This window comes from Microcaecilia unicolor, chromosome 11 (assembly GCF_901765095.1).
Source record: "Microcaecilia unicolor chromosome 11, aMicUni1.1, whole genome shotgun sequence".
NCBI classification, from domain to species: Eukaryota; Metazoa; Chordata; class Amphibia; order Gymnophiona; family Siphonopidae; genus Microcaecilia; species Microcaecilia unicolor.
The window spans coordinates 202,530,231-202,552,420 of NC_044041.1; the positions used below are offsets into that span (position 1 = coordinate 202,530,231).

The 22,190-nt window shown below is 46.4% G+C and overlaps 1 protein-coding gene across 1 annotated transcript in view; it reads right to left on the bottom strand.

Annotated features, from left to right (window-relative positions):
• Positions 1 to 12,219, bottom strand: part of COL8A2 (collagen type VIII alpha 2 chain) — a 105,759-nt gene extending 93,540 nt beyond the window's left edge. Inside the window, exon 1 of the mRNA XM_030218256.1 lies at positions 12,037 to 12,219. The gene's annotated coding sequence lies outside the window, so the exon portion shown is untranslated. The remainder of the gene's footprint in view (positions 1 to 12,036) is intronic.
• Between the last annotated feature and the right edge of the window lie 9,971 nt (positions 12,220 to 22,190).

A 22,190-nucleotide genomic window follows, 5' to 3' on the forward strand; every position in this document is an offset into this window, starting at 1 on the left:
CCAAGGGCTCCCAATCTAAGCTTGTACCTAAGGCAACAGAGGGTTAATAATTGCCTAAGATCACAAGGAGCAAGAGTGGGATTTGAATCTGGCTTCCCTGGTCTAACCGTTAAGCTTGAGAAGTTTTTGATGCTGTGAATATGTTCTGTGTTTTATTGCATTCAGCAGTGGTTGGGGTCTATTGATTTACATTGATTATTTTCTTCTGTCTACCGGTAAATGCTGCTAGTTAGGAAATGTATACGTAGTAGTAAGACATTTTATATCACTGATTGGTCTAATAGTTTATCTGTGAGTATTGCAGCATTGGTAAGAAATCTTTTATGTCTAAATGGGGGATACAAGTGGGTTAGAAATGAATCAATATTAGCCCAGAAGAGCGGTGACTTGAGAAGTGGGAAACCAATATCCAAATCCCATTGCGGCTCCTTGGTGCCTTGGTCAAATCACTTAACCCTCAGGAACAAAACTAGATTGTGTAAGCTCTCTGAGGACAGAGAAATACCAACTGAACTTGAATGTAAGTCACCTTGAGTTTTGACCAAAAAGGTGTGAGCAAAATCCTGCCTTATAGCAGAAAAGCAGCCCATGTTCTCAGCAAAAGTGGGAATAACTTTTTTTGTTGTTACATTTGTACCCTGTGCTTTCCCACTTGTGGCAGGCTCAATGTGGCTTCCATGGGGCAATGGAGAGTTAAGTGACTTGCCCAGAGTCACAAGGAGCTGCCTGTACCTGAAATGGGAATTGAACTCAGTTCCTCAGGACCAAAGTCCACCACCCTAACCACTAGGCCACTTCTCGTTAAAGACAGTCCCATTAAGCAAAACATGTTGGAAGCTGGTGTCACGTCAACCATCTGTAGTAATGAGAAGCCCATCCATAGTTTTCAAAACACATTAGAGTCCCAGGACAGAATGACTAGCAGCACAGCCAGACCTGATATTTCGGGTGAGCCCAAAATTAACTTGGGTGAATAAGAAGCATCTCTCTCCTTCCCTCCACTCCGCCTCTTCCCCCATCCCATGGGTCTCAGGCATCTTTTTCTCCCTCCCTCTCCCTGACCTCCCCATGATTTCTCCCTCCTGTGAAACTTGCATGGTTTCTGCAGGCAGCCAATAAACTCATTCTGCCTCTGACCAGCCAGGGGTCTTTCCCTCTGCCATGTCCCAGCCATGTGGCAACAGGAAGTTGCATCAGAGAAGGCAGGTTATGGCAGAGGGAAGACCCCTCCCAGGCTGGCCAGAGGCAGTGTGCCTGCATCTCTGCTGGCAAAAAAAACATGCAAATTTGAAGGGGGAGGAAGGGATGAAAAGATGCCAGACCTGCTTGGGAGATTGGGCAGGAAGAAAGAGATACTGGACCTGCAGGGTGTGGAAAGGAGAGGCTTCTAAGGAAAAAAAGCACCAGATTGGCTACCAGACTGAGCAGGCCTCTTTGCCCATCCAGGCCCCACCTATAGCTACGCTGCTTGCATGATGACCCATAATTAGGGTTACCATATGGCTCCAGAAAAAGGAGGACGGATTGAGCCAGCCGGGTTTTACTTCCATTGCTTTCAATGGAAGTAATTGAGCCAGCCGGGTTTTACTTCCATTAAAGCAATGGAAGTAAAACCCGGCTGGCTCAATCCGTCCTCCTTTTTCTGGAGTCATATGATAACCCTACCCATAATGAGCTGACATAGCACATTTCCTAGAATGATCCAGATAAGGTACATGTAACAGAAGAACGAAGCCTGGGTTATCAAGCAAACGTCATAACACGTAATCTTGACTACATTAAAGCAGGACAATGAGGAGCAGGAATTAGCTCAGCACCAAAGTGGATTAACAGCACTTTTTCAGGAGTTCCATCCAACCAGGCAAAGTCTCTCTTGGTCTATACTTTGCTGTGAGGTCATAAACAGCGGTAATTAGCAAAGAATGCAGGCATGGAGAACTGGAGATTAAATCGTTTTCAGTCTGTTTTCATTGTGCCATAGGAGAAATGCAGGCTCTGTGGCAAAACAGTGCATCATGGGAAATGTAGTTCCAAACACTTCATGCCCCACAGCAAACCCAAAAGGCAAAGTCGCATTTTGCAAAATATCAACAAATGTTCTGCAAAGCCATCACCAACTCCCTGTAGCTGTCTAGCGCCAGAAAAGAAAATACGCCAACTCTGACTTCCTTTTCCCCAAATAAAAAAAATAATAATCTTTTAGTCTGTAGGCCCTGTGGTGCACCGCTGGCAGATCTAGGTAGAGGCTTAGGGAAAAATAATCTGTTCTCAGTAAAAAGTGATATCCTTGGCGAGCTCAGCCTCTGTAGAAGAAAACCTGGGCAGCATTTTTCTGAAATTACACCACATAGGCTGACAAATCAAACCTTGAGATCTTTTTTTTCCCCCTGTTTTCATTTCCCCACAGAAGTATCAGTTTTAGCCTGGTATGGCAGAGGGAAGGGAGGAGGCTGTCATTTCTCTAACAGGGGAGGAATGGGATATGACGGAGAGAGGTGGGAAAGCAAAAAGATGGACACAGCAAGAGAAAAAGAACCAAAAGGAAAGGCGGGAGGGAAGTGGAAGATGAGAAAAGGAGAAAAAGGCACATTTCACACTATTCTGTCAGGACTGATGCATTTTGCAGGCAGAGTTTGCACAGGGATGAATTTAGAAAGAGGAGAGGAATTCTTCATTCAAGAGCAGCTTAGCCAAGCTCAGGGTCCACCTAAGAGACGATGTCTCTTCCCACTGAACCTGCTGCTTATTGACCAGAAAACGAGTGTTTCCAAACCTGGCAGCTCTCACACTGCTCACTCCTTAATCAGGAGCCACCGCAGGCTGGTTTCTGACTAGTCCATAGTGGCAGATTGGGAATAAAGGGGAAATGGGACTTGATATACCGCCTTTCTGTGGTATTTTGCAACTACATTCAAAGCGGTTTACGTATATTCAGGTACTTATTTTGTACCAGTGCAATGGAGGGTTAAGTGACTTGCCCAGAGTCAGAAGGAGCTGCAATGGAAATTGAACCCACTTCCCCAGAATCAGAGTCCGCTGCACTAACCACTAGGCTACTCCTCCACTAGCAACATTCCATGTAGAAGCCTGCCCTTGCAGATCACCAATGCGGCCGCGCAGGCTTCTGTTTTTGTGAGTCTGACGTCCTGCACGTCAGACTCACAGAAATAGAAGCCTGCACGTCAGACTCACAGAAATAGAAGCCTGCGCGGCCACATTGGTGATCTGCAAGGGCAGGCTTCTACATGGAATGTTGCTAGTGGAATAGCAGCATTCCATGTACAATCTCAAATAGGGAAATGGAACTGGGACTTGATATACCGCCTTTCTGAGGTTTTTGCAACTACATTCAAAGCGGTTTACATATATGCAGGTACAGCCAGTCTTCTGGGTAGCTCATGTTCCCTGGTCATGTCAGGAATTGTGGAGCTACTGGAGAGACATCATTAACATTACAGTATCAGCTCCCAGACTCCCCAGAATCTGACTTGGAATATTGAGACCAAGGTAGAACTCAGATTACTTAGCAATGTGATAGCAATTACCAGCTACTGGAGACACACAGGTATCTCAAGGTAATCGAGGTGAATTAAGACAATTGATTCTCTTGCCTACTGTGCAACAGACAGTTTGCAGTAGAAGGTAAAATAGAAAAGCAGGAACATAAGGTCTGGTTGGTTAGGATGTTTAAGTTATATTCAGTGGCGTTCCTAGGCTGGCTGACACCCGGGGCGGATCACCGATGCACCCCCCCCCCCCCGGGGTGCATTTTTACCTGCTGGGGGGGTGCCGCGCACCTGTCGGCTCCGAGTCTGCTTGTTCCCTGCTGCTCCCTCTGACCCGGAACAGGAAGAAACCTGTTCCCCACAGAGGGAGCAGCAGGGAGGGAACGAGCGGATTCGGCCAACAGGCGCACGGCATCCCCTCAGCGGCATGCACCCGGGGCAGACCGCCCCCACTGCCCCCCCCTTGGTACGCCACTGGTTATATTCAATGAAAAAAGTGAGATACCAGGAGGATATCAAAATATGCAAGGACCTTTATTGTAGCAGTCGTATAAAGGGACCCGACACGGCTGTGTTTCGGCACGTAGGCCTGCCTCAGGGGTCAACAAGCCTGTTAGGCTGATGTTAATAAAAAAGAAAACTTGAATTCAAAAGATATCGAAGTTCTTAGCTGTGCAAATTGCCATGCCCAAATGAGAAACAAGCGTAACTACTCTGCAATGCAAAAAAAAAAAACTCTCCGGAGAACTGGTGATGTTGTTATATTCAAGCACACCAAGGGGTTTTCAGAAATCTCTCAGCAAGTCACCACCTGAGCCTTAAAATTTCCTCTGCCAATCATAAATCCCCCTCTTTCCCCTCCTAGGGTTCCACCCAAACAGGTACCTTAATCTCTGCCACAGAGCTTCATTGAAGTACTGCACAAATCCTGTTCAGAGGTGAATTAAACCCTGAATACATCTTGCAACTATTGGGGGGGCAGGGAGGGGGGATGAGGTGCCCAACACCCAGACTCCCTGTTCTGTTCCACTTTGCAATATAGAACACGTTAGCATTTGCAAGTTCTTTGAAAACCAAAAAAATACTGGTGTGGGAGGGATTATACATTAAAGGCTAAAATGTACCTGTCCACTTTTCTGACCACAGAATTCAGCACCAAGTGGCTCATGGTACAGGTCATGGGTGTTGCTAGAACAACAGGTTACCAGCTGCCTCTGCTAATATTGTAACAATTTTCAAGTTTACCCCTTTTACAATTTGGAATCTCTAGTCTAACTAACTACCTAACTGTATCTGATACACTAGAACGACAATGATAATAAAACTATGTAAGCCAAAACTATGTAATGGATCCTCAGAAGCTTAGCCGAAATTGGGTGGCGGAGCAGGTGAGGGGAAGAGGGGTTGGTGGTTGGGAGGCTAGGATAGGGGAGGGCAGACTTATACGGGCTGTGCCAGAGCCGGTGATGGGAGGCGGGACTGGTGGTTGGGAGGCGGGAAATACTGCTGGGCAGACTTGTACGGTCTGTGCCCTGAAAAAGGCAGGTACAAATCAAGGTAAGGTATACACATATGAGTTTATCTTGTTGGGCAGACTGGATGGACCGTGCAGGTCTTTTTCTGCCGTCATCTACTATGTTACTATGTTACATTGAGCCTGCAAATAGGTGGGAAAATGTGGGATACAAATGCAATAAATAAATAGTCTCTGTTTCTAAAACAAACACAATCCTGCAACCCTTAGAATTTCACTCCCTCAGTATCACATCTCCACAGCGATGCATAGTTCATTACTGCCAGACCCATGCACAAAGGCTCATGGTAGAGCCGCAGCCGGATGTCCAAGCGTTATTCTGTGTCATGCAAAAACCTGATGGCATGCAAATTTTATGCCCTGAAAATGTGCAGTTAATTGGGGGGGGGAGGGGGAATACCGGACACATGCACACAAAGGTTTCACGGTAAGTGTGGCTTTTCGTGCACATGTCTAAAAGAAAATGTCGCACACATCGGCGTCCGTTCTTCTGCGTCTACATATGAGCCTTGCAAAAATGTTGGAGCAGAAGAACAGACGCTGATGTGTCACCTCCTGTCTGCCTTTGAACCTCGCAGCGGCTTCCTTCCAGTTACAAAAGGAGACAAAACTGGCAGTTAGATCTCAAAAACTGCCACGAAATCCTCTCTGCAAACCCTTGTACGCAGCCCCAGACCTGGGAAAACAAATTCTCGCAGTAACAGCATGTGAAAAGCTCCTGTTTACCTCTCTGCATCTGCACAGAATACTCAATGGCCTTATCAGCATTCATTTTAATGCAATGTGCAGCCACGTATTCTGCACGAGTGAACACCCACGCTCAATCCCTCTCTGCGTTGCTCAGCGCGTACAACCCACGTTCAACCTGTAGTAACCACGCAGTTTGGATCTTTGTAGCTTTGTGAGTCTCTGGTTGGCAGGGAAGATCCATCACCATGCCTCACTACAAAAGGAGAGCCCCCTTCCTGTAATAACGAAGAGACTGTAGGTTTCAATTCACAGAAGGAAGCAGAATTGTAGGAATTATCTGCCAGGAACCTGCATTGTGCATGAATTCCATTTGGAAGAGCAATGGGGCCGATTGACTCAAAATTGCTCTACAACCATGAAATTCTAGAACCTCCAGAAACCACCCTGGGGCCAGAATCAAAGACTTCACCCACCTCTCTCTGCTAATCGGTCCTAATTCCAAGCTGCTGCATCACTGGCTTTCCTAATGGAGAACCATCCTACTGGAGAAGACCTTCCCCTTCCTGGCCAGACTGAAGCATCACTACTTCCTAAGACTTTCGGTATGTGTCTTACTGGTTCAGCAACTGCTTTAACCTTTCCTGGAAAGAAGGAAGATGAGGAATTTTAGAGGGAAAGGGAGGATCCGTGAACAAATTACTGATCGGTCTGAAAGCTAACCGAGCCCGTTTCCAAGATAAAACTGGAAGATGTACATTTCTTTTTCTGATCTTAGAAAGAAATGTGAACAGGCACTGGACATGGAATGAGGCTGATGCAGAGATGTCTGCTGAGTGTAGCCTATCACAAAATGGCATGTGCAATGTGACATGAGTTACATAGTAAATGACGGCAGATAAAGACCTGAATGGTCCACCCAGTCTGCCCAACAAGATAAACTCATTTTACATGGTATGTGTTACTTTATATGTATATCTGAGTTTGATGTGTCCTTGCCATTCTCGGGGCACAGACCGTAGAAGTCTGGCCAGCACTGTTCTTGTACTAAAAGTTCTGAAGATTCTGGAATCCCAATTAGTAGCAACATTCCATGTAGAACCCCAAAGAGTAACATAGTAAATGACGGCAGATAAAGACCTTACGGTCCATCCAGTCTGCCCAACAAGATAAACTCATTTTACATGGTATGTGATACTTTATACCCGAGTTTGATTTGTACTTGCCATTTTCAGGGCACAGACCGTAGAAGTCTGTCCAGCACTCTTCTTGCACTAAAAGTTCTGAAGCTAACGTCAAAGCCCCTTAAAATTTACACTCAAGTCCATCCATATCTATTCAGTCACGATCAGGGCATAGACCGTAGAAGTCTGCCCAGCACTGTTCTTGTACTAAAAGTTCTGAAGATTCTGGAATCCTAATTAGTAGCAACATTCCATGTAGAACCCCGAAGAGTAACATAGTAAATGACGGCAGATAAAGACCTTACGGTCCATCCAGTCTGCCCAACAAGATAAAGTCATTTTACATGGTATGTGATACTTTATACCCGAGTTTGATTTGTCCTTGCCATTCTCAGGGCACAGACCGTAGAAGTCTGGCCAGCACTGTTCTTGTACTAAAAGTTCTGAAGATTCTGGAATCCCAATTAGTAGCAACATTCCATGTAGAACCCCAAAGAGTAACATAGTAAATGACGGCAGATAAAGACCTTACGGTCCATCCAGTCTGCCCAACAAGATAAAGTCATTTTACATGGTATGTGATACTTTATACCCGAGTTTGATTTGTCCTTGCCATTCTCAGGGCACAGACCAAGACGTCTGCCCAGCACTGTTCTTGTACTAAGTTCTGAAGCTAATGTTGAAGACCCTTAAAAATTTACACTCCAGCCTTTCCATATCTATTTAGTCATGATCAGGGCTTAGACCGTAGAAGTCTGCCCAGCACTGGTTCTGCTTCCCAATTACCGGTGTTGCCACCCAATCTCCGCTACATGTCATAAGAACGTAAGCATTGCCATACTGGGACAGACCGAAAGTCCATCAAGCCCAGTATCTTATTTCCAGCAGTGGCCAATACGAGTCACAAGTACCTGGCAAGATCCCAGAACAGTAAAACAGATTTTATGCTGCTTCTCCTAGAAATAAGCAGCGGATTTTCCCAAGTCCATGTTAATAATGGCTTATGGCCTCAGCTCAGGTCAACAGGTCTCTGGAAAATACAATGTGTCAGTGCTGTGCAGTACCTTTCCTGCTGCTGTTACCTAGCTCTGGTTTGGGTTTCTGTTTATCATTCCTCCTTTCCACCTGCCCTACATTTTCATACCTCTGGAAATGACTTGGGCCTTTTCGGTCCAGCTTTGCACAGCAGCACTTAGCTGTAGAAATTGAGTTTCAAATAATGCAGACTCAGCCACGGTTAACCACCTGAGGTGGCTGCATTGTGTGGCTCTGATTTGAACTGCTAATGCGTCAAGCATGTTACAGCTCCAGTTCGAGGGCTTGACTGCAAGCCTGCCATTAACAGGGGGATAATCCACCCCCCTGGATTGCTCAAAGGCAGCAATGGCTAGCCCAAATCCCTTTGGCCTAGCTGTGGCTGGATGTAGCATTGGAGGCTAGCAGGGACTAAAGGTGAGGGGGCAGAAGGCGACCCAATGGCAACAAGAAAACGCCAGGGGCTCAGTAGGGGCAGCTTAATTTTAGAAATTAACAGCAGGAAGTTTTCTTGCAATGGGGAGCATTTCCTCAGTCCCCTGGGGAGGAGGTTCTGTTTCTGGATTTAAGCCACTGCCTCTGAGGCTCAGGATCCTTCATAGTAACATAGTAGATGACGGCAGAAAAAGACCTGCACGGTCCATCTAGTCTGCCCAAGATAAACTCATATGTGTATACCTTACCTTGATTTGTACCTGTCTTTTTCAGGGCACAGACCCCGTATAAGTCTGCCCTCCCCTATCCTAGCCTCTCAACCCTCTTCCCCCCCCGCCACCCAATTTCAGCTAAGCTTCTGTGGATCCATTCCTTAGAAGTTTAGCTGAAATTGGGTGGCGGGGGGAAGAGGGGTTGGTGGTTGAGAGACTAGGATAGGGCAGACTCTGAGGCTCAGGATCCTTCATAGTAACATAGTAGATGACGGCAGAAAAAGACCTGCACGGTCCATCTAGTCTGCCCAACAAGATAAACTCATATGTGTATACCTTACCTTGATTTGTACCTGTCTTTTTCAGGGCACAGACCGTATAAGTCTGCCCAGCAGTATTTCCCGCCTCCCAACCACCAGTCCCGCCTCCCATCACCGGCTCTGGCACAGACCCCGTATAAGTCTGCCCTCCCCTATCCTAGCCTCTCAACCCTCTTCCCCCCCCGCCACCCAATTTCAGCTAAGCTTCTGTGGATCCATTCCTTAGAAGCTTAGCTGAAATTGGGTGGCGGGGGGAAGAGGGGTTGGTGGTTGAGAGGCTAGGATAGGGGAGGGCAGACTCTGAGGCTCAGGATCCTTCCCTGCTCCCCACCCATTACTTAATCAGAATTTTTGTTATATCTGGCATGTTCGCTCCAATTTTGGGGATCTTTCTGGAAGCTGGGTGGGGGGGGGGGGGAACCCAAGCTAAGAGTTATGTCTAAAGAAAGTCCTTTAGAACAGGGTCTAAACTTTCATCAGGTGGTGAATGTTCGGTCCAGGGCTTTCGGAATCCATGCCTGACATTACCTCCAGCCGTTATGATGGAGTATTATACAATTATGACTTACTCCTAGCTGCTGACACTGTGTTTGTTTTCTAGTTATATTCTAAACTTTGCACTTGCCTTTAGTGCAGGAACTGTTCTACCAATAAACGAAGTTGCAGCCAAATTTTACTCCATTCAGGCTTGTCCGGTCTGGGTTTTTTGTTGCCTTAAATTTGTAAGTTTCCTGAGTTTGTCTTTAAGATCCTTGAGAGGGAAAGTGGGAGGTGAATGGTCTCATATCCCCTGTTAATTATTCTCATTACAGTGCATCATTGAAATTAGGAAGGACATACCTTCAAAGATACACCTTATTGACAGATGCTAAGGGGAGGTCAAGCTCCAGTATCCCCAGAGGATGGAACAGGAGTGAGTGGTACTAGACTTTCTGGGCTGATAGTGTAGGGTGGTGGCACCTCCTGTCCTAGACTGTCTCACCTTGACCTCACCCTGCTCAATCTCTTTGGAGAAGGAACAGAGCTAAGCCGAGCACCGTTCATATCCCACTGTAAGTAACAGTACCATTAGAAAAACTGCCTCCGGACATGGGGGGTGGAAGGGGTGGATGAAGGTCAGGAAATGTTTACAGTAAGTGCTGATACATAGCTGTACATTCCCCCCCCCCCCCCCCCCCCACCACCACCACCACCCATACACACCTTGGGAGACACAGCAGCCCTTCTGATACTAAGGAACAGTGCATTTTTTTCTAGCAAAAAGGTGCCGGTACTCAAATGCCAGGCCACCCTTCAGGGGTGGGGTGATCACTGAGGTACCCACCCCACAATAGCCAGGCCCCCTGCAACTAGTTACAGAATCTATGACAAGGCAGAATAGTAACATAGTAACATAGTGGATGACGGCAGAAAAAGACCTGCATGGTCCATCCAGTCTGCCCAACAAGATAAACTCATATGTGTATACCTTACCTTGATTTGTACCTGCCTTTTTCAGGGCACAGACTGTACAAGTCTGCCCAGCAGTATTTCCTGCCTCCCAATCACCAGTCCCGCCTCCCATCACTGGCTCTGGCACAGACCGTATAAGTCTGCCCTCCACTATCCTCGCCTCCCAATCACCAACCTCTCTTCCCCCACCTGCTCCGCCACCCAATTTCGGCTAAGCTTCTGAGGATCCCTTCCTTCTGCACAGGATTCCTTTATGCATATCCCACGCATGTTTGAACTCCGTTACCGTTTTCATCTCCACCACCTCCCGCGGGAGGGCATTCCAAGCATCCACCACCCTCTCCGTGAAAAAATACTTCCTGACATCTTTCCTGAGTCTTCCCCCCCTTCAATCTCATTTCATGTCCTCTCGTTCTACCACCTTCCCATCTCCGGAAAAGGTTCGTTTGCGGAGTAATACTTTTCAAATATTTGAACATCTGTATCATATCACCCCTGTTCCTCCTTTCCTCCAGGGTATACATGTTCAGGTCAGCAAGTCTCTCTTCATACGTCTTGGAACGCAAATCCCGTACCATCCTCGTAGCTTTTCTTTGCACCGCTTCCATTTTTTTAACATCCTTCGCAAGAATCAATGTGTAGAGCCTGAGCTCTTTCATTAAAACTTGGGGTCCATGGGTCAATTTTAGCAGACAATGGAAAAGGTGCCGGTACTCAGTTCCCCCAAGTACCCCCTCAAAAAAAGCCCTGCTAAGGAAACAAATTGTGCTCCTAGTGAATATTTTTATACCACCGGATTTCTAAGAGCACTTTTTTTTTTTTTTTTTGCTGATCTTAATGTTTTTGTCACAAGCAGATGCTCTTAATACCTCCTTTATAGCTGGGTTAATTTCTTTTAATAGTGAAAGTGTAACACCTGTTTACCCACAGAAATCCCTTTCAAACCTAACCCACTATTTGTTGCTTTTTTTCAGTCTAGCCATTCATCTTCTCCAAAATAACCGGGGGGAGGGGGTGACATAAGTTTTCCCCCCCCCCTTTTTTTTAAAGGTGTCTTTTATAGCTCTCAGAGAACAGCCAGTGCAAGAAAAGAAGGTCCCAGATTCTGATTCTACTTCAAACCACTTAAATTTCCAGGCTCGGAAAAAAAAAACACTTCCCATCACTAAATCAGCGGAGAGTCCGTGTCCCCCCCCCCCCCCCCCCCCACCCCCCGCATGGAGGAGAAAGAAAAGTCTTCCTTGTGAAGAGTCTGGAGGCAGAAGGGGACCAACTCGCAGGGCACCGACCCAGCTCCTCTTCCTGCCCTTCTTTTCCTACAAACTTCCCATTTTGATCCGTAGGAAGAGAATTGATAGACGTCAAATACGTTTATTGCTGCATAAACTTAAAATCCACTAAATAGTTTATTGCACCCAAATACAGACAGGAATCGAAAGGTGCCTGTGGAGAGCCGACTGCGTGATAGAAATTTTTAAAAAAAACCATTAAAAAAAGAAGAAAGAAAGTCCAAAGTGCACAGTCATATGTGGTTGATGATCTGTGGACTTGGATTCTTAAAAATCTTTAGAACAGAATCGACCTAATTCAGCTTCACTGGCTCTAAAGCCCCGTCGAAATTCCACTGAAGCAGAAATGAGAAAGTTCTTTTGTGCATGAATCGAATCTTACCTGTCCTGTGAAATTCCTTTGTGGCTCGGTGGGAGAAGACAAAGTCTGATGGTCTCTTTGAAGGATCTACCGAAACTCCATGTGAGCTGCTACTGCATCAGACGGAGCTGCAGGACGGACGGAGACGCAGAGAGAGAGGAGAGACCTCAGGGGTCTGTGGGCAGGGAGGGGGCATGGAGCAGGCTCCAGGTCACAAATTGTTTCTGAGTTTCACACACACAGGATTGTGCTTATAAAATTCCTGGTGTGGAGGGGGGGAGGGGGGAAGAGCCTTCCCTGTACTTCCAAGCTTTAACCCCTTGTTAATGTACTGCATTGCCCGGACCTTCCTTCCTCTGGAATGGCAAAATGACTCAGAGAATCATGCCGTACCCCTAAAAGTCACACTTAGCATGTAACAGCTGGAGAAGCAGGTTAGATGCCGGGGTTCAAATCCTGCGTCTGTGCCATGGTCATGGGAGCCAACTTTTCAAAATTATTGGGGGTGCTAAGCCCAATCGAAATAACCCCTCCCTGGATACATAAAAGGAATTCTCTCAATATTGGGGGCGCTCAAGCACCCACAGAGCCGGCTCCTATGGCACTGGTCACTCTCCCAGACCATGGGTCAGTCACTTCGCTCGCCATTGCCTCAGGCCTGGGAATTCACCTGGGCAGGGGAATAGCCCTGCCTACCTGAATGCAACAATAAGATTCAACTCATGATCTTTGCTTTCTCCTAAAAACTTCATTTAGACCCAGTGCATTTTTACTAGCAAAAAAGGTGCAGGTACTCAAATGCCAGGCCGCCTTTCTGGGATGGGGTGATCACTGAGGGAACCACCCCACAATAGCCAGGACCCTGCAACCAGTCACAGAATCTATGACAAGGCAGAATCGGTGCGTAGAGCCTGAGCTCTTTCATTAAAACTTGGGGTCCATGAGTCAATTTTAGTAGACAATGGAAAAGGTGCCAGTACTCAGTACCCCCAAGTACCCCCTCAAAAAAAGCCCTGATAGCAGACAATGGAAAAGGTGCCGGTACTCAGTACCCCCAAGTAACCCCTCAAAAAAAGCCCTGTTTCGACCTCAAAAATGTAGCTTTCAGTTAAAGGGACAGCCTGCACTCCAGTATGGGCTAAAGTGGGACCTGTGTCATCACCATGGAGTGATTCCCTGCCAGATTAAAAGGCTGATGGATAAATTCTCCCAGATGTAGGCAGCAATTTTGGAGTCTTCTATAATGTCACAGTGGTAGCAACACAGCTGCCTTTAGTGTACTGGGTTCTAGATACTGAAAGAAAAAAACAGATTTTTTTGCTTTTGGTCCAGCTGCAGGAAAATGAGACAAAACAACTTTTTCAAAAGAAAAGGCCACTTGACAGGCTCTGCTTTAGGAGTTTATGTAAGGGCTGCTACTAAATTGTACCCTAGAAAAGGATTTTAATGGGTAAAGTTTCAATCTGGAATGCTTTAAGCAGAATCTGTCCTTCATCTGGGAACAGCAAAGAACAACCAAGGCTGCAGAGGTGCCATTCATAGTCCCCTGACAGGAGGCAGCATTAGTCACTGATTAACAGCGACACCTAGTGGGCTGATGCTGTGAGGCCACGGCCCTTGTAACCCACCGTATTCCGCTGCTTATGTCTCCAGCTGTTTGAAAACGACACATACACTTTTCTCCTAATCCCTTCTCTAATATCTTGGGGTTTTTTTTTTCTTTTTTAAACAGTCACTTGACAATTCAGTCCTAGGTTTTTATTAAAATGCCCATTTTACCCAATGCTGTAACACAAATAATTCATTTTTAGCATTGTCTTCACAAATTCACTGAATATTTTACCTTTTTCAGGCAGTGCATTTGACCTTCAATTGGAAATCTCCATTTAACAAGAGTCCAGCAACGTTTGCTAAGGTCCCTTGGTGAACAGTAACACTTCCTGTATATAGATCTTGAAAAGTCACATCTAAGTGAGTGGGTTTTGACGTTGCTGCTTTCGAGGGGCTTCCATGAAAGAAAGTGTAGCATACATGGAACATCCTGGGCCAGTGGGTCCCAAACCTAGACCTAGAGGCACCCCAGCCAGACAGGTTTTTAGGATACCCACAATGAATATTCATGTCACGAGAGAGTTTTGCATGTAAATCTATCTCCTGAATATTCATTGTAGATATATTGAAAACCTGTCCTCAGTGATGCCAAGTTCAATGTTGAAGCCATCATGGACCAATCAGAACCTGCTTCATGTGCATGCAATGCCATCTGGGACAAGGCAGCAGCTCCCTGGGAGAGCAGCAAAGCTGCTTAGGGAATTCCAGGAATAACGGCCCATGCATCGGGTTTTATTTCAGATACTGCAAGTTCTCTGCTCCCCGTAAGGCTTTTGGAATGCAGCTCACTGAATGGAAAGTCTTAGTCTGCTGATTATAAGTCGGGGTCTAAAGGTGTGGGACCTGAGGTCTGGCTGACTCATGCCTTCTGGCTCACCCAGAACATGAAAAGTCAAAAGTGGGTGTCGAGCCCCTGCATGCAATAGGGTGAATCGAGGACTGACAGCCCTAAGGGCGGGATCTAGTCTCAGGACATCTCTATCTACCCAGGAGAGATCTAACCTGGACCAGGGGCTTAGCCAGACTTCGGCGGGAGGGGGGTCCAGAGCCTGAGGTGAGGGGCACATTTTAGCCCCCCCCCCCTGGTGCCGCCGACCCCCCTGCCATTTTTGACTCCCCCCCCCCAGTGCTGCCCCCTCTCCTGCCACCACCAGGTACCTTTGCTGGCAGGAGTCCCCAACCCCCGCCAGCCGAGGTCCCCTTCAACGCCGGTCTCCGAGTCCGGCGCGTTCGCTGATCTGGATTCTGTTTCTGTGAGTCCTGACGTCCAAATCAGAGGACTTTGGCTGGCGGGGGTTGGGGACCCCCACCAGCAAAGGTACCTGACAGCGGCAGCGAGAAAAGGTTGGTGGCGGCAGGGGGGGGGGTCGAATGTGGCAGGGGAGGGTCGGCAGTGGGGGGGGGGGGTGAAAGCAAGGAGGCCAGGGCTAAATCTGCAGGGGCCCCCCTCCGTCTGCCACCGGGCCAGGCCCCCTGCATTGAAATCACAGTCTCACCTCCGTGAAAGCAGCGCTGCAGGCAGCAGAACACCTCCCTTTGGCCCTCCTTCCCTCCTTGTGTCCCGCCCTCACGGAAGTTACGTCAGACGAGGACAGGACACAGGGAGGGAAGAAGGGCCAAAGGGAGGCGTTCTGCTGCCTGCAGCGCTGCTTTCATGGAGGTGAGACTGTGATGTCAATGCAGGGGGCAGACGGTCGACGACGGAGGGAGGGTTGGACTGCGACGCCAGGCCCGGGGAATTTTGTCCCCCCCTGCCCGCCCCTCTCGGCGGCTATGCCCCCTCCCACCCCCTAAGAAGTGACAGTGACAGTGGATACCAGGCTGTATGGCAGCTTCAGGTATAATGGCCAAGCCTAGTGGTCAGTGCAGTGGAATTTGAACAGTGGGACCCAGGCGTAACTCCCACATTAACTCTTTCATTTCTATAGAAATATGTGAGACCTCCCGGCACCTAGAAATACCAACTGTACCTAAATTTATAAGACAGCTGGAAGCGCAATGGCTATTGTAGTGATGTACCGTAGATTTTTATCTGTTCCTGGAGGGTTCGCAATAACACATAAAGAAATTCAGGTGGGATTTGTTCCTGGGCCCTGTTGTATAAAGTCCACTGCACTGACCACTGGGCTGCCCCTCTGCTCTGCAGGGACGTCTGTGTGGCCATTTTTGTACAAATGATGCCAGACAGACGTTTTTGTGCCCTGCTATTTTGGCGTTCATTTTTTTTTGGACATTTCATTTTGGAGAATGGCTGTTCATTTCTGATGTTTTCAGTGCAAGAAGGTCCTTCTCGCTTATTTTCAAACAGGAAATCCCAACATTTTCTGTTTGAAAATGGCTGTGAGGTGGCCGGGGGGTGGGGGCAGGGTTTAGACGACGAACAGGATGTTCCAATTGTGACTTGAACATTCTTTTGAAAATACCACTCCACGTATTCTCCTGACCCTGGAGGGTTTACAACCTAAGGGTCCCTTTTTTGTAAAACTTAGTGCATGTTTACAGAATTAGTGTTCGTTAAATGCTAAAATGTCCATAGGTATAAAATAGGCTTAGCATTTAGCACGCAGTAAGGTCTCCTTTAACTAAGGTGTGCTGAAAAATGGCCTGCGGTCGTGTAGACGCTTATTTTGGGCACACGCAGAGTTATTTTTTAGCGCACCTACAAAAAATGCCTTCCCCCCCCCCCCCCGAAAATGGACGTACGGCAAAATGAAAATTGTTGTGCATCCATTTTGGGTCTGAGACCATATGGCAAGCCATTGACCTAGTGGTAAGGTCTCATGCGGTAACCAGGAGGTAATGGTCTATGCGCGTCAAATGCCTTTGTATCGCTCCATGGTGCGACCGCACCTCGAATATTGTGTTCAATTCTGGTCGCCGCATCTCAAAAAAAGATATAGTGGAATTAGAAAAGGTGCAGAGAAGGGCGACGAAAATGATAAAGGGGATGGGACGACTTCCCTATGAGGAAAGGCTAAAGCGGCTAGGGCTCTTCAGCTTGGAGAAAAGGCGGCTGAGGGGAGATATGATAGAGGTCTATAAAATAATGAGTGGAGTTGAACGGGTAGATGTGAAGCGTCTGTTCACGCTTTCCAAAAATACTAGGACTAGGGGGCATGCGATGAAGCTACAAAGTAGGAAATTTAAAATGAATGGTGGAAAATGTTTCTTCACTCAACGTGTAATTAAACTCTGGAATTCATTGCCGGAGAATGTGTTAAAGGCGGTTAGCTTAGCAGAGTTTTTAAAAAGGTTTGGACGGCTTCCTAAAGGAAAAGTCCATAGACCATTATTGGACTTGGGGAAAATCCACTATTTCTGGGGTAAGCAGTATAAAATGTTTTGTACTTTTTGAGGGATCTTGCCAGGTATTTGTGACCTGTTGTGACCTGGATTGGCCACTGTTGGAAACAGGATACTGGGCTTGATGGACCTTTGGTCTGGCCCAGTGTGACAACACTTATGTAGTTATGCAAATACCACTTGACAAGCATAGCTGCCATATGCCAGAAAAAATGTTTTTCAGATGCGCGTAGCGGACGCGCACCAAAATTGAAATGGCCGCAAGGGCCATGCGGTAACTAGGCGGTAACTCCAATTTGGCACATGTTGGTTAGCTACGCAACTTAGTTAAAGGGCGCCTAAGTCCATTAGGGTATGCTAAGCCTTAGTAAAAGAGACCCCACGCTTGTACCTAAGGCAATGGAAGGTTACGAAAAAGGCTCAAGCTCACTGGGAGCAGCAGCAGTGGGACTGACCTCCCCCCCCCTCCCCCCATGATTTTCCCCAGTCAGTACCCTACTGCTCCACATGGCCATGATGGGTCACTTTCATTTGATGCTCATTGCTCAGGTTCTTCATTTTCTAATGCATTTAATAAGAGTTTTCATGGCTTATCCTTTCCCTTTTGGTTTTTACAACTTCCCTCACTCTGTTTTTACATGTATATACTACGTGGCGCCTTCTTCAACCAACCAACCAACCAACCAACCAACCAACCAACCAAAGAGTAGATAAATGTGTGTCGCTCCCCTCAAAAGAAACAAAAATCTCTACTTTAAAACCGTATTTTCTCCTTCTGCCTGTTCTCACCTGCTTCTGGTATTTAGCATGAACCTGTGCCGGAGGAGCGGGGGGGGGGGGGGGGTCAAAGGGCACCTAAAACCTCAATGGACACAATTGCCAATTGGTTTTCCCCCCCCAAAAAAAGTGAGAAATACATTATATCACAGAGTGTTCACCTTTTGGTTTGGCAAAGAACTGAGCTCTATTCTACCTAACCTAGGTCTTCCTTGCTGTATGGCAAGGCACAAAGGCACCCCATCTTCATCAGATCCCCCTTGGGCTCAGTTGCAGGGAGACCCTGTTGGAAGAATGTGCAGAGAAAGGAAACTCTTTGCTTGCCAGGGACACACAGCCAGATCAATGCACTGGGCAACAATAACCAGAGTGAGTGATTCTCCACCCGTCCACCACATTCCCTTCCTCTGTTCTTTCTGCCTCTTTCCTTTTGTTCCATGTATTCCTGGACTTGGTGTTCCCTTGTATTTTTAACCTTTCCTTATTTCATAAATCCAGAGGTGGGGCAGCCAGTAGGGAGGAAGTGTGGTCCACTCAGAGAGCACTGAGTCAGGAGGATGCAAATGCATGATGGTCTGATCTCTTAGAGAAAGGAAGACCCAGGGCAAGCTTTTTGTTTTACCTGCCAATAACTAATTGGTTATAATAAAAATGATTATACTACATGGCCAGGATGGCAGAAGACACACTTTGCTGCAAAAACAAAGGGAAAAAAGGTAGCATTCAAAAAAATACAAATCATAAGAAGAACAGAGAAAAAAAATACAAGATAAAGCTGAATGAGATAAAGAAAGCATGAACAGAAGAAAAAATATCGAACGTGAGGTGACAAGACTGTTATTAGGGGATATTGAAGAGAAGAGGAAAGCCAGAGGTAGATCTACAAGACTCAAAGACGCTGAGGAACAATGTGTGAAGATTTCCAGAGAAAAAAGCAGAAATTTATTTTTATTTATTAGGATTTATTTACCGCCTTTTTGAAGGAATTCACTCAAGGCGGTGTACAGTAAGAATAGATCAAACATTGCTAAACAAATACGTTAGCGCCATGTTGTAACCAGTTACCTCTAAGTGCAGCCAAGGATAGAACAATCTCCTCCAGCCACAGGCTCCCAGTACAGTCAAGAAATAAATGTCCACCATCAACTTCACTCTTAAGGACTTTATTCCATGCAGGTTTCTAGTAGACCTGATACACAGTTCCAACAGCAGCATTCACCTTCAGTCTTAAGCACATGTAAGCCACCTGCAAGTGTGTGGCAAATAGTCCCCTTTAAGCAGCAGGCTATCAACACATACCAGGATTCAATACAGGCTCACAGTCAGCTTTAGTCTGGGCTCTTTTTCCAGTGCACAATAAACAGTAGTTCAGTTCCAAATAGAAGCAGTTCATTCAGTTCATCATCACAGTTAAATCACAAAGCAGTAGTTTCTACCTTCTACTCTCTTTACCTTCAGGAGGGGTTCTATACTTTAGGGATTTCTCATACCCCAAGGGATTCCCCTTTACCTCGGCTTCACTGGTAGATTCAATACTTTAGGGACCTCTCTTACCCAAGGGTTTTTGCCCTGCTTCTCCTCTCTCTCCTGGGACTCCTTCCCACCTGCCTAATCAATCCCTGGCTTCTGCTACCACAACCAATCACTCTCCTTCCATTAGCTTCCCCCACACCCATACCAGCTGAGTTAAGCATTGGACTAATGATGAGCTCCTGCACACAGGGTTTCCTATCTCTCTTTCTCTCTAGTGGCAGCCAATCTACACGTCCTGCCAGCTTACACCCATGTCTTCCCTTATTGCAACTAGGAGTCCAGTCCGGGTTCTTCATCTCACCCCCTGGCTCCTTGCCTGCAATGCCTTCTGGGACTTGTATTTCAGACTGAAATTGCCTTAAGCCAACTATCCTGGATGTGAGTCTATCACAATATTCATGGAGAAGGACGGCAGAAGACTGAGAAAGGTATGCACGGAATCAGTGGAGTATTTAAAATAGAGTGGGCCCCAGAAGGAAAAATTAAAATGGGCTCCCTATAACACCGTCTTTACCAAAGTAGTGGGAAGGAGGGGGGAAGAGAGAAGGGGAAACCCCTTCAGAGCTCCAGTAAACAAACATTGTAAAAAGCAAACACATTCCACACCTATATAGAATACCTGACATAGTACTAGAAATACAGACTCAAATGCAAGATATCAGAGAGGCGCTTTTTCCGAAAGCTGACATATTACAGCTAATAAATTTTTTCTACCTTTGTTGTCTGAGCATTGCTTTGGTCCTAGTGTCTCTTTTCTGTTTTTTTTTTCTTAACTTTCTTTCCAGGGTCTCCTGTCCAGCATTGCCACTCTGTGTCCCTATGCTCCCTCCATGCCCAGCATCTCTTCTCTGTGCCCTCTATTCCTCCCGATGTCCAGCGTCTCCCTTCTTTATTTCCTCCTGCACCCTCTTACCCTGAGACCAGCATTTCTCCCTCTTTCTCCTGCCACCCCTGCCCCCTCCCACACACACACACTTGCCACCGTGGGGCCAGCATCTCTCTCTTTGGCACCCTGACACCTCAGGGATTGATCCTTGGACTGATTCCTTTCAAAATCTTTGTGAGCAATATTGCCAAAAAGTTAGAAAAATTTTTTTCACAGATGACATGAAAATTTGCAACACAGTGGACATGCCAGAGAAAGTGAAAAGCATAAGCAGTGATGTACAAACATTGGGGGGGGGGAAATGGTTTAAAGCTAAGCAGGTAAACTTTAATGCAAAGAAATGCAGAATGATACATTTTTGGTTCAGAAATCCAAAGAAGCTGTATAAGATAGGAGGAGAGAGGGGCTGATATGCACAGATGGTGTCTGAGGATCTGGAGGCAATGAATCAATATGACAGGGTGATGGCTAAAGCCAGATGAATGCTGGTTAGAGAGAGACATAACCAGTAGAAGGAAAGAGGTTTTAATACCCTGGGTAGGTCATTAGTGAGGACCCACTTGGAGTACTATCTTCCGTTTTGAGGGCCGTACCTTGCTAAGGATGTAAAAAAAAACCCCGCAATGGTATGAGGTCTGCACCAAAAGAGAGATTTAAAGATCTGAATAAATACAGCCTGTAGGAAATAAGAGGCAGGAGAGATATGATACAGACATTTAAACACAGAACAGAATCAAGAATGCAAATTTTACAACGCAATCAAAGCAGATTGGATGGACCATACAGGTCCTCTTATCTGCCGTCATCTGCTAAGCTATGCTAAATACTTGAAAGGTATTAATAAACAAACAAATCTTTTTCATGAGGACATGAAATAAAGTTGCAGGATGGAAACTTAAGAGTAACAGGAAATATTTTTCTGAGAAAGCGTAGAGGTTGCCTGGAATAGCCTTCCAGCGGAAGTGGTGGGGACAAAAAACAGGGGCAGAATTCAAAAAAGGTGTAGGGTCAAAGCAAAACCTACATGATTTTCACACTTGAAATGGAGGAATGTGACTCTAACCAAGGCCTAGAGGTGAGTAACCCTACATTCTGCATGGAGTGACAGGTACAGCTCTAGCCATCTGGTCTCCAAAACCTCTGGAAGGACCAGGCTGGTCTTTTCTGCCATCTGTTCCTATGCTATTACGACCGTAGCAAGACTGTCTTTTCCTATAGGCCATCACCTCTTATCTGCTCTGCATCAGAGTCAGAAACAGGCAGGCGATGGGTTTTGCCTCTATCTTTTACGGACGGTGTTTTGAATTATGGCAGATTCTTACAGCCCGGACGCTTCCTTCTAAGGCAACCGTGACATGGCAGATATCAAAGAACAGAACATTTCATGATGCAGGGAGGGGAGGCAGACACTGATTTCGTTCTCCATTTCTCTTTGTTCTTAACTGTCGGTTGTAGTCTTTCATACCGTAGGCCACCGAGGTCAGCTTTGTTCTTCTTCCAAGCATATGGCTTCTGCCAACGGGTCCATCATTTTCATGTTTCCCCAACAGAAATGGATTCTGTTCAGGCTGCAGAAACCCCTGGACTGAGGGTGCAAAAGATAAGGGCTGACAGATGGAGCAGGGGTTTCCGTCATAAGATGAGAATGAATCAAAGGTATCCAGTGGGGTTATAATGTAGCTATGAACCACCTTCAGACCAGGCAACTTGTAGATACGTGACCAAATGAGCTGGTCTCCTACAATCTCTACCTGTTCAAATCAGAATAGTGGGCAACTATTACCTTGAGAACCCTTTGCACATTGGCTGCTGCATATCTATCTATCTATCTATCTATCTATCTATCTATCTATCTATCGCATTTGTATCCCACATTTTCCCACCTATTTGCAGGCTCAATGTGGCTTACAGAGTTTTGTTATGACATAGTCATTACAGGATGTCAGATACAATTCGTAATGTACAAAGATTAAGAAAGGGTAGTGAGAAGGAGGGTGTTAGGCAGGATAGTATAGAGGTAGACTTTAATAGCTGGGTGCGCTGGTAGGTAGTTTTGTAAGGTTAT